This window comes from Ruditapes philippinarum, unplaced genomic scaffold (genome assembly GCF_026571515.1).
Source record: "Ruditapes philippinarum isolate M1 unplaced genomic scaffold, ASM2657151v2 ctg10289_1_1_1_1, whole genome shotgun sequence".
NCBI lineage: Eukaryota > Metazoa > Mollusca > Bivalvia > Venerida > Veneridae > Ruditapes > Ruditapes philippinarum.
This window is the reverse complement of record NW_026863643.1, coordinates 14802-25591: the sequence shown is the minus strand read 5'-3', so window position 1 is coordinate 25591 and position 10790 is coordinate 14802. Positions and strand designations below refer to the sequence as shown.

Genomic DNA, 10790 nt, shown 5'->3' with positions numbered 1-10790 from the left:
TAATTGATAAATGTTCAAGGCTTAAGGCTAAACCACTACGATCCTGTCAGCACTAACGTGATATTGATAAGACACTTTGTGTCGGATTCCTGGTACATACGTACCCTTAATGTCATAGTATCAAACGAGTACGTAATGAATTGTCTCTTTCAATTTTCTTTAATTTAAACAAACACATATAAACAGACATTCGTCTAGGTAGCAATATTTTCTGTGTTTCAGGGCACAGCTGATCATCCATTCGCAGTCATTTTACACGTGCGTTAAACCTCGCTTGTTTATACGGGAAGGCAAAGACCGAGACCACGAAGCGGGCCCGGGTTGTGGCTTGGTCGGCTATAGACAGCTGTACCGAGCTTTAATCTAGTACTGGTACTGGTAACGATACTGCATAACTTGGTAAGAAGTGGTATTGGTACTTTAGTACAACACCCTTATTACTTACGAAGCTCTGGTCGTAGTAGTATTGTAAAGTAATCAAAAACTATATGTGTACATTTATGTTTTTGTCTAACTTGTAAATATCTCTGATTTGTAGTTAAAAACATAAATTGTCAAGACAATAAGTAATTTTGGATATTTATCTACCAAAAATGTCCTTTCATTCAACTTAACGCACCGCTAATCTTTTTATTTTTTCTCTTAAGGCCGTCTAAAATCAGTTTGACTTCTTCTAAAATGTACAGGGAAGAACTGAATGTAAGAAGAAATTTCATTGGTCATTTTAAATAACAAAAAGAAATCTGGGAATCTCATTGGCCATTCTAAAATAAAATGTAAAGAATAGTTATTGCGTTACGGATTAAAATGTAAAGGACAGTTCTAACATGATACATGATATTTATTTAACTGTCTAGTTAAACCATTTAATTGGAAGAAATAAAGAATCCCTAACGAAAGTCCAAAACGACAAAATTGTAAATGTTGCAGGCTCGGTTTAATTGAGCCTGTTCATGGACGGGGATCAGAGGTTTTGAAGCCTGCATATCACTGATAAGACGTCAAAAGACAAATAAAAAAGCAGACAACATATCCTTAGGGTGATTATACAGTATTCAAGTGGGAATACTGGAACCATCCGAATGAAAAACAGCCAAACACAAAAAAAAAAAAACAAACAAAAAACCAAACAACTAAAAATACCAAAAGCACAAGAAAAATGCCATTCTGAACGATCTTTAAGGTTCCAAAATATAGTTCTGTTTTACCAAACTTCCTCCCACAAAAAGGTTTACACTACGTTTAGATCTCATTACATTTTCAATAGGACAGTTTATTCTACATAATAACTTAAATAGTGTCTTTATTTAACACAAGGACTTACTGTAATATAAAGTGTGTCCAAAATAACGAGACCACCAAAAATCAGAACATATCGGGTACCCATTTACAAAGTGTCCAATATATTATATGATCATTAATGTGTTCAATTGATAAAATGTTTATTTTTGCGTATTAATCAAGTATTATAATTGCCAACCGACTGCGTAGATATTAGTGTTCGAAATTGAGTTCACTTCCCGAAATATGACAGTTTCATTTAGGAACACATACATCTTACAGTGTTCCATTGTTCAAGATAAATAACCAATTTTAAATCTTACAATTGATTTATTTTGTCAGTTGAAACAAACGTATTTTTACCAGAGAAAGGTTACTTGCGATTTTTGTGTTCGGGTTTTCAGTGTTTTTCAGTATTTTTCTCTGTATGTGTTGCAAATTCGTGGATTCATTATAGAAATAAAAAGATCTCATTTATAAACATCCGTTTCAAATGCCGTTTTGATTAAACTTAAATTGTTTAAGTAATTCTTTTTAATCTAAATTATGAAAAATAAACAATTTCCATTGAGAGTAAAATGATCTGTAAAGAAATTATTGAGTACAGAATAAATGTATTCTTTTTGTATGTTGAGTTTAAAATTGGCTTAAGACCCACAAATTTTCACACAATTATTGTGATGGGTAGGTTTATAACAACTCTAGAAATCACAATTGTTTTTGTTTGTGAAATAAAGGACGGTTAACAACATTAACAAAGACTTAAGGTAGCACTCCACAGTTAATTTCATGTACCTGCCGTCAATGTCCTACAAGCAATAGTCTAATATTTCTGATACCAAACTACACAACCTGGAAAAAGAAAACACATTTTGTTGAGAACATATATGACATTAGATTGCAAATGTATAATGGAATTATCCCATCTGTAATAGGCAGGCAGTCAAAAAGTTGCAATTCATTCCGTTGAAGAACTTAATCTACAGTGGCCCGAGACCCAAAACAACACATTTCGTACCTCTGGCAAAAATACCTACGAATACACAGGCCAGAGGAACACCGTCTCTGCTTTAGCAACTCCCTATACATGCAAAATATCACAAAGAAACGTGTACCTAACCTTGTAGATTTTTTGATACTGCTAAAAGTTTGTACCCCCCCCCATAAATAACTTGTTTTTACCGTGCACGCTGTGTTTAAGCAATGTTTACAAAAATTAGCTGCCTTGACATCTATAATCAACAGCATGTGATTTCTGGCAATGTTTTCGAATTTGCCAGTGATATTTGGGGGATTTGAAGGGGGCTGTAGTCCCCCTCATCGCCAAGAAAATTTTGGACTTGTGAGAGGCAAAAAAGGGATGCAGTTAGAGCTTATATTTGTTAGTGTGGAGTTAGAAAAGTGATTGGCAACAATACTGGCAAAGGTTATGCCTTTAGTGTTAGGTCCAAAGACTGTCGAAAGTGCTCTTCTCACATCAAAAGAGGACATTCTCCACCAGAACACGAATGTTGTAAAATCTAGGAAGTGTCATCCAAAGCAATAGAAGCAAATGTTGCTGTTGTGGCAGAGAAGAAAAAGAAAGTAGAAACATTGGCGTCAGTGTCATAATTATGGATGGTGATGCGACAGCAATGGCAAATATTAAACAAAATTTATCTCATTCAGTCACAAATAGAGTGATCTAAACCATACCAAAAATCATCTTGGAAAATCTTTGTATCAGTTGCAAGAGAAACATTAATATCTCAATCATATATCCTGGTGGTCTGAAGACAACTTTAGAAGATATTGTTTTTTATATCTTTGGCAAATATAATGCACCTATCAATATTATGCCCGCCCGGGGGGGGGGGGGGCGGCGGGCTGACCCAGGGGAATTTGACATCTTAAAATTTTTGAAGTCTAAATCCCCACCCTAGAGACAACCAATTTTGTCTAAATCCCCACCCTTGAGCCTGCTTGGTGCATCAAATGCCCCGGGGGTAGGGGAGAGGGTAAACATCTAATAGATCAATCAATAAATAAAACTGTTATCAGAAAAACAATGAAAAATATAAGTACAAAGGCTTATCATTAGGAAAATAATGAATCCAGATTAATGGGCCTCAGAAGTAAGGTAGGTATAGTCACTCCAAATGAGTATATATGTATCAATTGTAGTTTAATAACTTTGATAGTATTCAAATAATTAGACTTTGAAGATACTTATATTTTTTCTTAAAAATGGGTTTTTTCAAGTAATAAAGGGGCACAATTCTGAAAATAATGCATCAAGATTATAGACCTTCTTAGTATGGTAGTGGTAGTCCCACTAAATACCGTACCTAGTTTCAATTAAATATCTTTCATAGAATAGAATGTATGACTTAAAAAACTTAAACCAATGCGGACACGGACACACAATCGATCGTATAAGCTCTTTAATATTTTACATTTATAGTTTAGCTACAAAATAAACCTACTAACCTAGTTTCTGACTCCACATGACCCAGTTTCTGTAGGGATGGTAAGCATGCTGACCAAGCTTAATTATAATTGAACCATATCTGTGGCCTCTTAGAGTGTTAAAACACTAAAAGTTGAGGACACCAGATTTGCGAAGACAGACATTCACCGGTCATGATCACAATAGCTTCGTGCTCACAGCTCAGATGAGCTAAAAACTTACAACACTTTAACTTCTTATTTTATTTTAACATTTAACACAAAAAGTCATTAAAAAAGACATTCTTCCTCCTCCTGCGGCCAAACCTGGACACTTCCACATTGTTTTTCTGAAATAGAGGGCATTTTTATAATCTTTAAGGTTTCAAATTTATTAAGTTTCATTTAAATTAGACCAAAAATGTTCTAAGATTTGACCTAGTGACTTAATTTTTGACCCCTCATGACTTAATTTTGAACATGTTCTAGATTTCATAGAGTTGAACATTTACACTAACTTTAATGAAAAATGGGCCAAAAATGTGGCCTCTAAAGTGTTTGCATTCTTTTTCTAAGATTTGACCTAGTGACATAGTCTTTGACCCCACATGACCCAACCTTGAATTTTGCCGAGATTTCAGCCAAACATTTTGACCAAGTTTCATGGAGAAACGACAATTATAGCTCAACACAAAGCTACAAAAAGAACTGACATAATTTTCTTAAGCTAAGTTGCATGGTGTACTCACAATCTGGTGCACTTTCCTCAAAATCCTGGATAGGAGCAGGGGCCTGGATGGGAGCTTGAGTCGGGATATATAGGAGCTTGAACCTTGATAGGAGCTTGGGCCTGGATAGAAGCTTGAACCTGGATTGTTTAAAAATTAATAATTTAGTAGCACAACTTAACAAAGATTTCTAACATATATTTTTGATACATAAAACAGTAGGTTGTTTTTAATTCTATTGGAACAAAAATGGTACTGAATTTTTTTTTTTGTTTTTTGTTTTTGTTTTTTTTTTTTTAAAACACATTATTTTCTAACAATTCTGCTGGTACTAAGTCTATCAAACTAATCTTGCAATTATGGTGGGGAATCACGTGATATGGAGACCACATGACATGGTATTGCAGCAATTGATAATCTTTCAGATTCTGGTGTCCATGTGAGAATTTTTGTCAATATCTTTGTTTAACAGAAAATATTTTGGAGTATGCGTAACTGACAGGACTTGCAGTAGCCCCCAGCGACATTATAAACAATATTGTGCTTTTTCAGGAGAATTTTAAGTTTAAAGGAACATAATGCTTTTGTGAGTAAAATTTCAATTACTGAATAAACATATCATACTTATCCTCTTATTGAAGAAAATGGCTCATTTCCGCATTACTATTCTTCAGAAATTATTTTTTCATCCAAACATACCTTCAATTATTACATTTGCGCTACATGAGCGCAATATATTTATAGCGTATTTTGAAGATTTTCTTTCATGTCTTTAAGAAATCAAATGCAAATTTTTACATCAGAATTCTACTTGATGTCATTGGTGTGAAACTGAATACTCTTTTATTTCAAATAAAGTTTACAAATGCATAATGGGACTTTAAGATACCATGTTACGTCACAGGTCACCATATCAATGATTCCCCACCATGTCAATGATAAAATACACATATTTAGACCACAGAAGTGCAATACCCCTTATATGTTTTGTATGGCTTTCAGAAAAAAAGAGTTTTTTTGGCCTCAGACTCATTTAATGTTGAGGCAATCATTTATGAAATTCAACTCATAATGTCATTGTGCCTGAATACCTTTTTCAAAGACCGTGTCTCGGACGCCTTTGCCTTGCCCCTTTTTCTGTTGGCAGAAACACTCGTCAAATGGTCCAACCAAATGTTCACCTGTTTAAATATAAATCAACATTTTAATACATTCACATTTATCAGATAAGAACAAAGCCTTAACATAGTTTCTGCAGATTCAATTTACTTTTTATTAGAGCAAGTCACGACCGTAAAGCAATACAAGACCAATGAAGATGAAACCGATAGCCAAGATTCAAAGCCTCGTTATGACAAGCAGTTGAAACAGTAAATGATAAAAAACAATGATGGTAATACATCTGAAAAAAGGATATTATTTTATTTAGATCTGTTTTGACATACATTTGTATTTAAATGCATTTTCTTACTTTATTAAAAATCATATTCTAACAGAGACATAGATAACAGAGATATGCTTCTTCCTAGCCAGTTAAAATATCACGCGTGCCTGCTAAACTTAAAGCTTGTAGCAAGTAAAACTTATTAACCAGATATCAAAATCAGTAAAATAATACATTTTCTGAAAACTTATGGATTTGTCTATTGCTGCAGCCTGCAGGTAAAAATATTAACAGTTCCCAGTAAAATAAATGTTACATCATTTTTTAAAGAGAACTTCTTGATATTTTCTGTTACAAAACTATTCATATGACAAAAAAATGGCTCAGTGGGTATGTTCTGCCATGTTTTTCTAAGGGAAAGGCATGGAAAGTTACCAATATTTTAACATGCAGTCATAGATGAAATATTTACCTTTCAAGGAAAGGGTATATAATATTTAAGGATCAAATGTACATCCATTAAGTTTTATTTGCTACAAAATGCCTATTTTTTCACTTTTGATAGGCATGTGTGATATTTCAATGAAGTATATAATAGCTGCTTATCTCTATTTCTCTGATTCTAACAAGGCTCATGCGAACTACTGACTTGGAGTCCCGTGACTTCAGCCTTTGGATTTTGACTCCCTTGCATGGATGTGCAAGCTGATCTGGATCTACACTGGTCGCATAGGTGTTAAAATAATTATAAAATGAATAATTAATAACATAATTCTGTGTGTATGTATTCAACATCCGTTTTGTGTCACTTGATCAGTTCATTAATATTGCAGTTAAAGGAATTATCTCAATCGATACGACATTTTCTGCTGTAATCGTTTATATTCTACAGGCAAAACGAACGTTCTTTTGTGGATTTTGTATTATTAATACGAGATATGTGTCAGTTTCATGTGATTTCCAACGCCTTTCAGACTCGCAAAATAAATGGGTCTATTCGCGAAAACAGATGACAAACATGAAAACCGCTAGGCTCCACATAGTGTCTGGGTAGAAAACAAATGAAGAATACAATCCCTGTATACCTTTGCAAATAAATCCCAATTCTGGGGCAACCTTCTCGCCTTATCCCACAATTTTCCCTACCGTAGAAAAAATCGAAAAGTTTCATGTCTGCAACTTCAAAAACACGAATAAAAATATCGCCGTCGTCTTTTGACCTTTTCGCAGTTACTCCCCTTTTTTATTTTGTGGCGTCGAAATTTCCGAGTCCCGGGATTTAAAAACCGGCCAAAGTCTATTACCCGGGCCCCGGATTCCATAAGTTTGTCAAATTCCCGCCTGTCAGGAATGGTCTTCTGTCTAAAGCCCCTTGTATGCCCGCCGCCCCCCCCCCCGGTAGGGCAAAATATTGACAGGTGCATAAGCATGTGACAAGTTATGGTGCGACTATTATAAAGACCCACTCAAGTACTGCCACAAGCTTCTTCCTTATGATACTTAGCATATCACATGAGTAACAGCTAATAATATAACTTATGTATTTCTATGCAAGCACAGTCTTACTTAAATTATGCTATATATTTTTACTTATTTGATGAAAAATAGATGGGTATATAGATTTCATGGCTTGCTTTATAAATGGCAAAATCTTGACAGCAGTAAAAGATGTAGCTACATGTAGAAGTGGTTTTTGCCATTTGAAATAGGCAGTATCAAGGGGAGGTCTAGATGGACTGTACTGTATATTGTCAGCAAAAGTCACTGGCAAACCAAGAGTGACTGCGGTAAAAAGAATATATAACCAGTTGTTTTAGTAAAACTTCGGCTATAAGCAAATAATGAGTAAATAATACACTGTCAGAATAGATATTTCTAAATGTTCAAAAGGAGATCGGTTCAAAAGAATAAGAGGTCGTTTAGACAACATCACATAAAGGATTTCTCCAAGCATTAGTACAACAGCATTGATGATAATTCTGCGCGCGTTACCCCACCCACTTGTGGTATAGTGACGAAAGTGCGTTGCGACTTGATTACTGGCAGATAACTGGGCAAAGAAGTTTAAAATGATATATTTTAAAAGTGTTGAATAAAAAAACAAAATCAATATCTTAGAAATGTTCCGAATTTCATTATTTTCTTTGTAAATTTCTGAATACTTGCTTACTGTTCGGGTATGTTAGTCGAGTGAAAAAAATAATATGGCCCTAGATATATTTTAAAAAGATATTCAGTATCATTTACTTAATATAACATCAAAAGAAAAAGAAATTTTCTTACAACATGTTTTTGTTGTATATTTGACAATACATTTAGTATAACACTGATATTTCTTAAGAAAGCGTGGTAATTGTGACAGTTGGTTTATGCGGTAACCATGGAAACTGCCCGTTTACAAAAAACTATCACGTCAACATATATATTTTATTTCTATTTTTGAATCCACCATCAAATGTTACTTGATATATCAATAATGTAGAAAATTCTATGAAAGAAATTTCTTGATAGCTTTAATTTTTTTTACAGAATTCATGTTTATTTTTCTCATTTTTTGTTTAGCTAAAAAGCATGAAAACTCATTTTTTAAAGAAATATGTTCCAATTATCGTTTGTTTTATACAGAACCCTAAGATAAAGCAAGCTTTGTATAAAATTATGTTAATTGTGAGTGTAATAAGCTATTTTATACATTATTATAACACAGTTTGGCTATTTTGACAATTTTGAGATATACGGTTACCATGGAAACTGCCATTTTTCAAAAAATCCAACACGCCAACATATATTTTTCTTTTTGAATTTGTCATTAAATTTTACACAACATACAAAAAAAATAGAAAATCCTATGAAACATTTTTTTCAATATCTCTAATTATTCTCAGAAGTCATGTTTATTTTTCTCATTTTTTGTTCGGTTGAGGAACATGGAAAACTCATTTTTTAAAGAAATATGTTCAGATTATCATTTGTTTCATACAGAATCCTTAGATAAGGTTATCTTTGCATAAAACAATGCTCGTTGTGTGTTTTAAGCTATCTTATACATTTTCTATTCGTTATAACACAGTTAGGCTATTTTGACAGTTTTTAGATATACGGTTACCATGGAAACTGCCATTTTACAAGAAATCCAACACGTCAACATATATTTTTCTTTTTATTTTTAAATTCGTCATTAAATTTTACTCATCATACGAAAAATTTAGAAAATTCTATGAAAGGATTAATTTTTCATAAAACTGTAGAAAATGTCTTTAAGTGTTGTTTTAGTTACATTATTAGATATAAAGATGTTTTTTGGATAGTTTATATGACCCAATATATATTGTTGTTTGTATATAATGGCTCAGGTTATATTGCAAATAACCCTTGATTTTATATAAGGCCATATCACCTCCCTTCTTTAGGGAAAAATGAAATAATTTCACTATATTTTGACAAGAAGAAGTTGATGATGGTGTAAAGGGAGAATAATCAAAATATGTTGAGTAGAATGTCATTCATACTACTAGTAATTTATTTGTAGGAATTATGTCTATTATTTATTCATTTATATAATTTGTTTGTAGTTTAATGAAATACATGTTTTGGTAAGAAAAAATGATCATATTATAGTTTATTTGATATTTATTAAGATAAATTTTGAGATGGTTTTGCCTACATATATGTTTTTTAATTTAATACTTAATTTTGGATGACTTATGTTGTTTTAAGGATATTTCCTGAATTGGTTACCATGGAAACCATTGATTTTTGGAGAAACAAAATCACTAAATTTTGACAATAACACTTATATGATGATGTTAAGAAAGAATTAGTAATCAAAATCTATTCAGTAGAATTTTAGTTATATTAATACTTGCATGATTTATGTGTATTTTATAGTTCAATAATATAAAAAACAGGTTTTTGAAAATAGTATCATATTATATTTTATTTGAAATTAAGACAAAAAATTAAACAATTTTGCCTAAAATTATGCCTTTTGATTTATTTAGGCTTTGTGCATTTTCCTGAAATAGTAACCATAAATTTTTTTGTTTTTTGAAGAAATGAAACATGATAACCACAATATTTTATCACCAAATTTGGCAGGAACACTTACATGTTGGTGTATAAAAAGATTAAGCAGAATTTTGAGATTTTTTTTATATTATTTTATTAGAAGGATTGATTTTGTTTTTATCATTTTTTATCAATTATAAGATAATATGAAAAAAAACTTGTAAATGAAAGACATTTTATTGTTCTTTATTTCACAAAATAACAATACAGAAACAAATTTCTATGTAAAATTCATATTTATTGAGAAACTGATTTATACAGCTATTATAATAAATTTTATCATTTTGATGTGTACAATTACCATGTAACCATGGAAACTGTAATTTTACAATAAATATTATCCCGTGACATATATTTTCTTGTAATTTCTGAATTCACCGTACATTTGTACATAAAATATCAGAAAATTAAAATTTCTATTAAAGAATCAAAACTCTAGAAAACGCCCATAATGAGTACTCTAAATTTAAATTGATTCGAAATAGAAGAACTGTTAACTAAACCTTGCAAAATAAGTATATTCTACTGTTATATAATTGCAGTGAAATCGATAATAAAGCACGTCGCATCAGTTGAAGAATAATTATCTTTGCAACTGTTTAAACAATAAAATATACATAAACTAACGTAACTGTAGTCTTCATATTTTAATTTATCACATAAACCGCGGCGCAGGGGTGTAATAAAGCCATTTAATAAAAACGATATTACACTAGTGTAATAACACTTTGACGTGACGTCATTTGCGCTTCATATAAACATAGCGTTAAAACGCGCTAATGTTAGCGTTACACTATAGGCGCGTCCTTGAAAAATTACTCATTTTTACAGTTTACTGTTCTTATTTTATATGTGTGATAAATAGAATATTATATTCGTGTAGATTCAATTCTTAATTTATT

The 10790-nt window shown here is 31.9% G+C and overlaps 1 long non-coding RNA gene across 2 annotated transcripts; it reads right to left on the bottom strand.

Annotated features, from left to right (window-relative positions):
* Positions 1 to 3154: 3154 nt before the first annotated feature.
* LOC132722779 (uncharacterized) lies at positions 3155 to 7193 on the bottom strand. Of its 2 annotated transcripts, XR_009624661.1 has the most exons (4): positions 6906 to 7193; positions 5528 to 5617; positions 4458 to 4576; positions 3158 to 4058 (listed from the first exon to the last, which is right to left on the bottom strand). It is a non-coding gene; the product is annotated as an uncharacterized LOC132722779 (long non-coding RNA). The 2 variants fall into 2 exon arrangements; XR_009624660.1 differs by lacking the exon at positions 6906 to 7193 and having other exon boundaries at positions 3155 to 4058; positions 5528 to 5871.
* Between the last annotated feature and the right edge of the window lie 3597 nt (positions 7194 to 10790).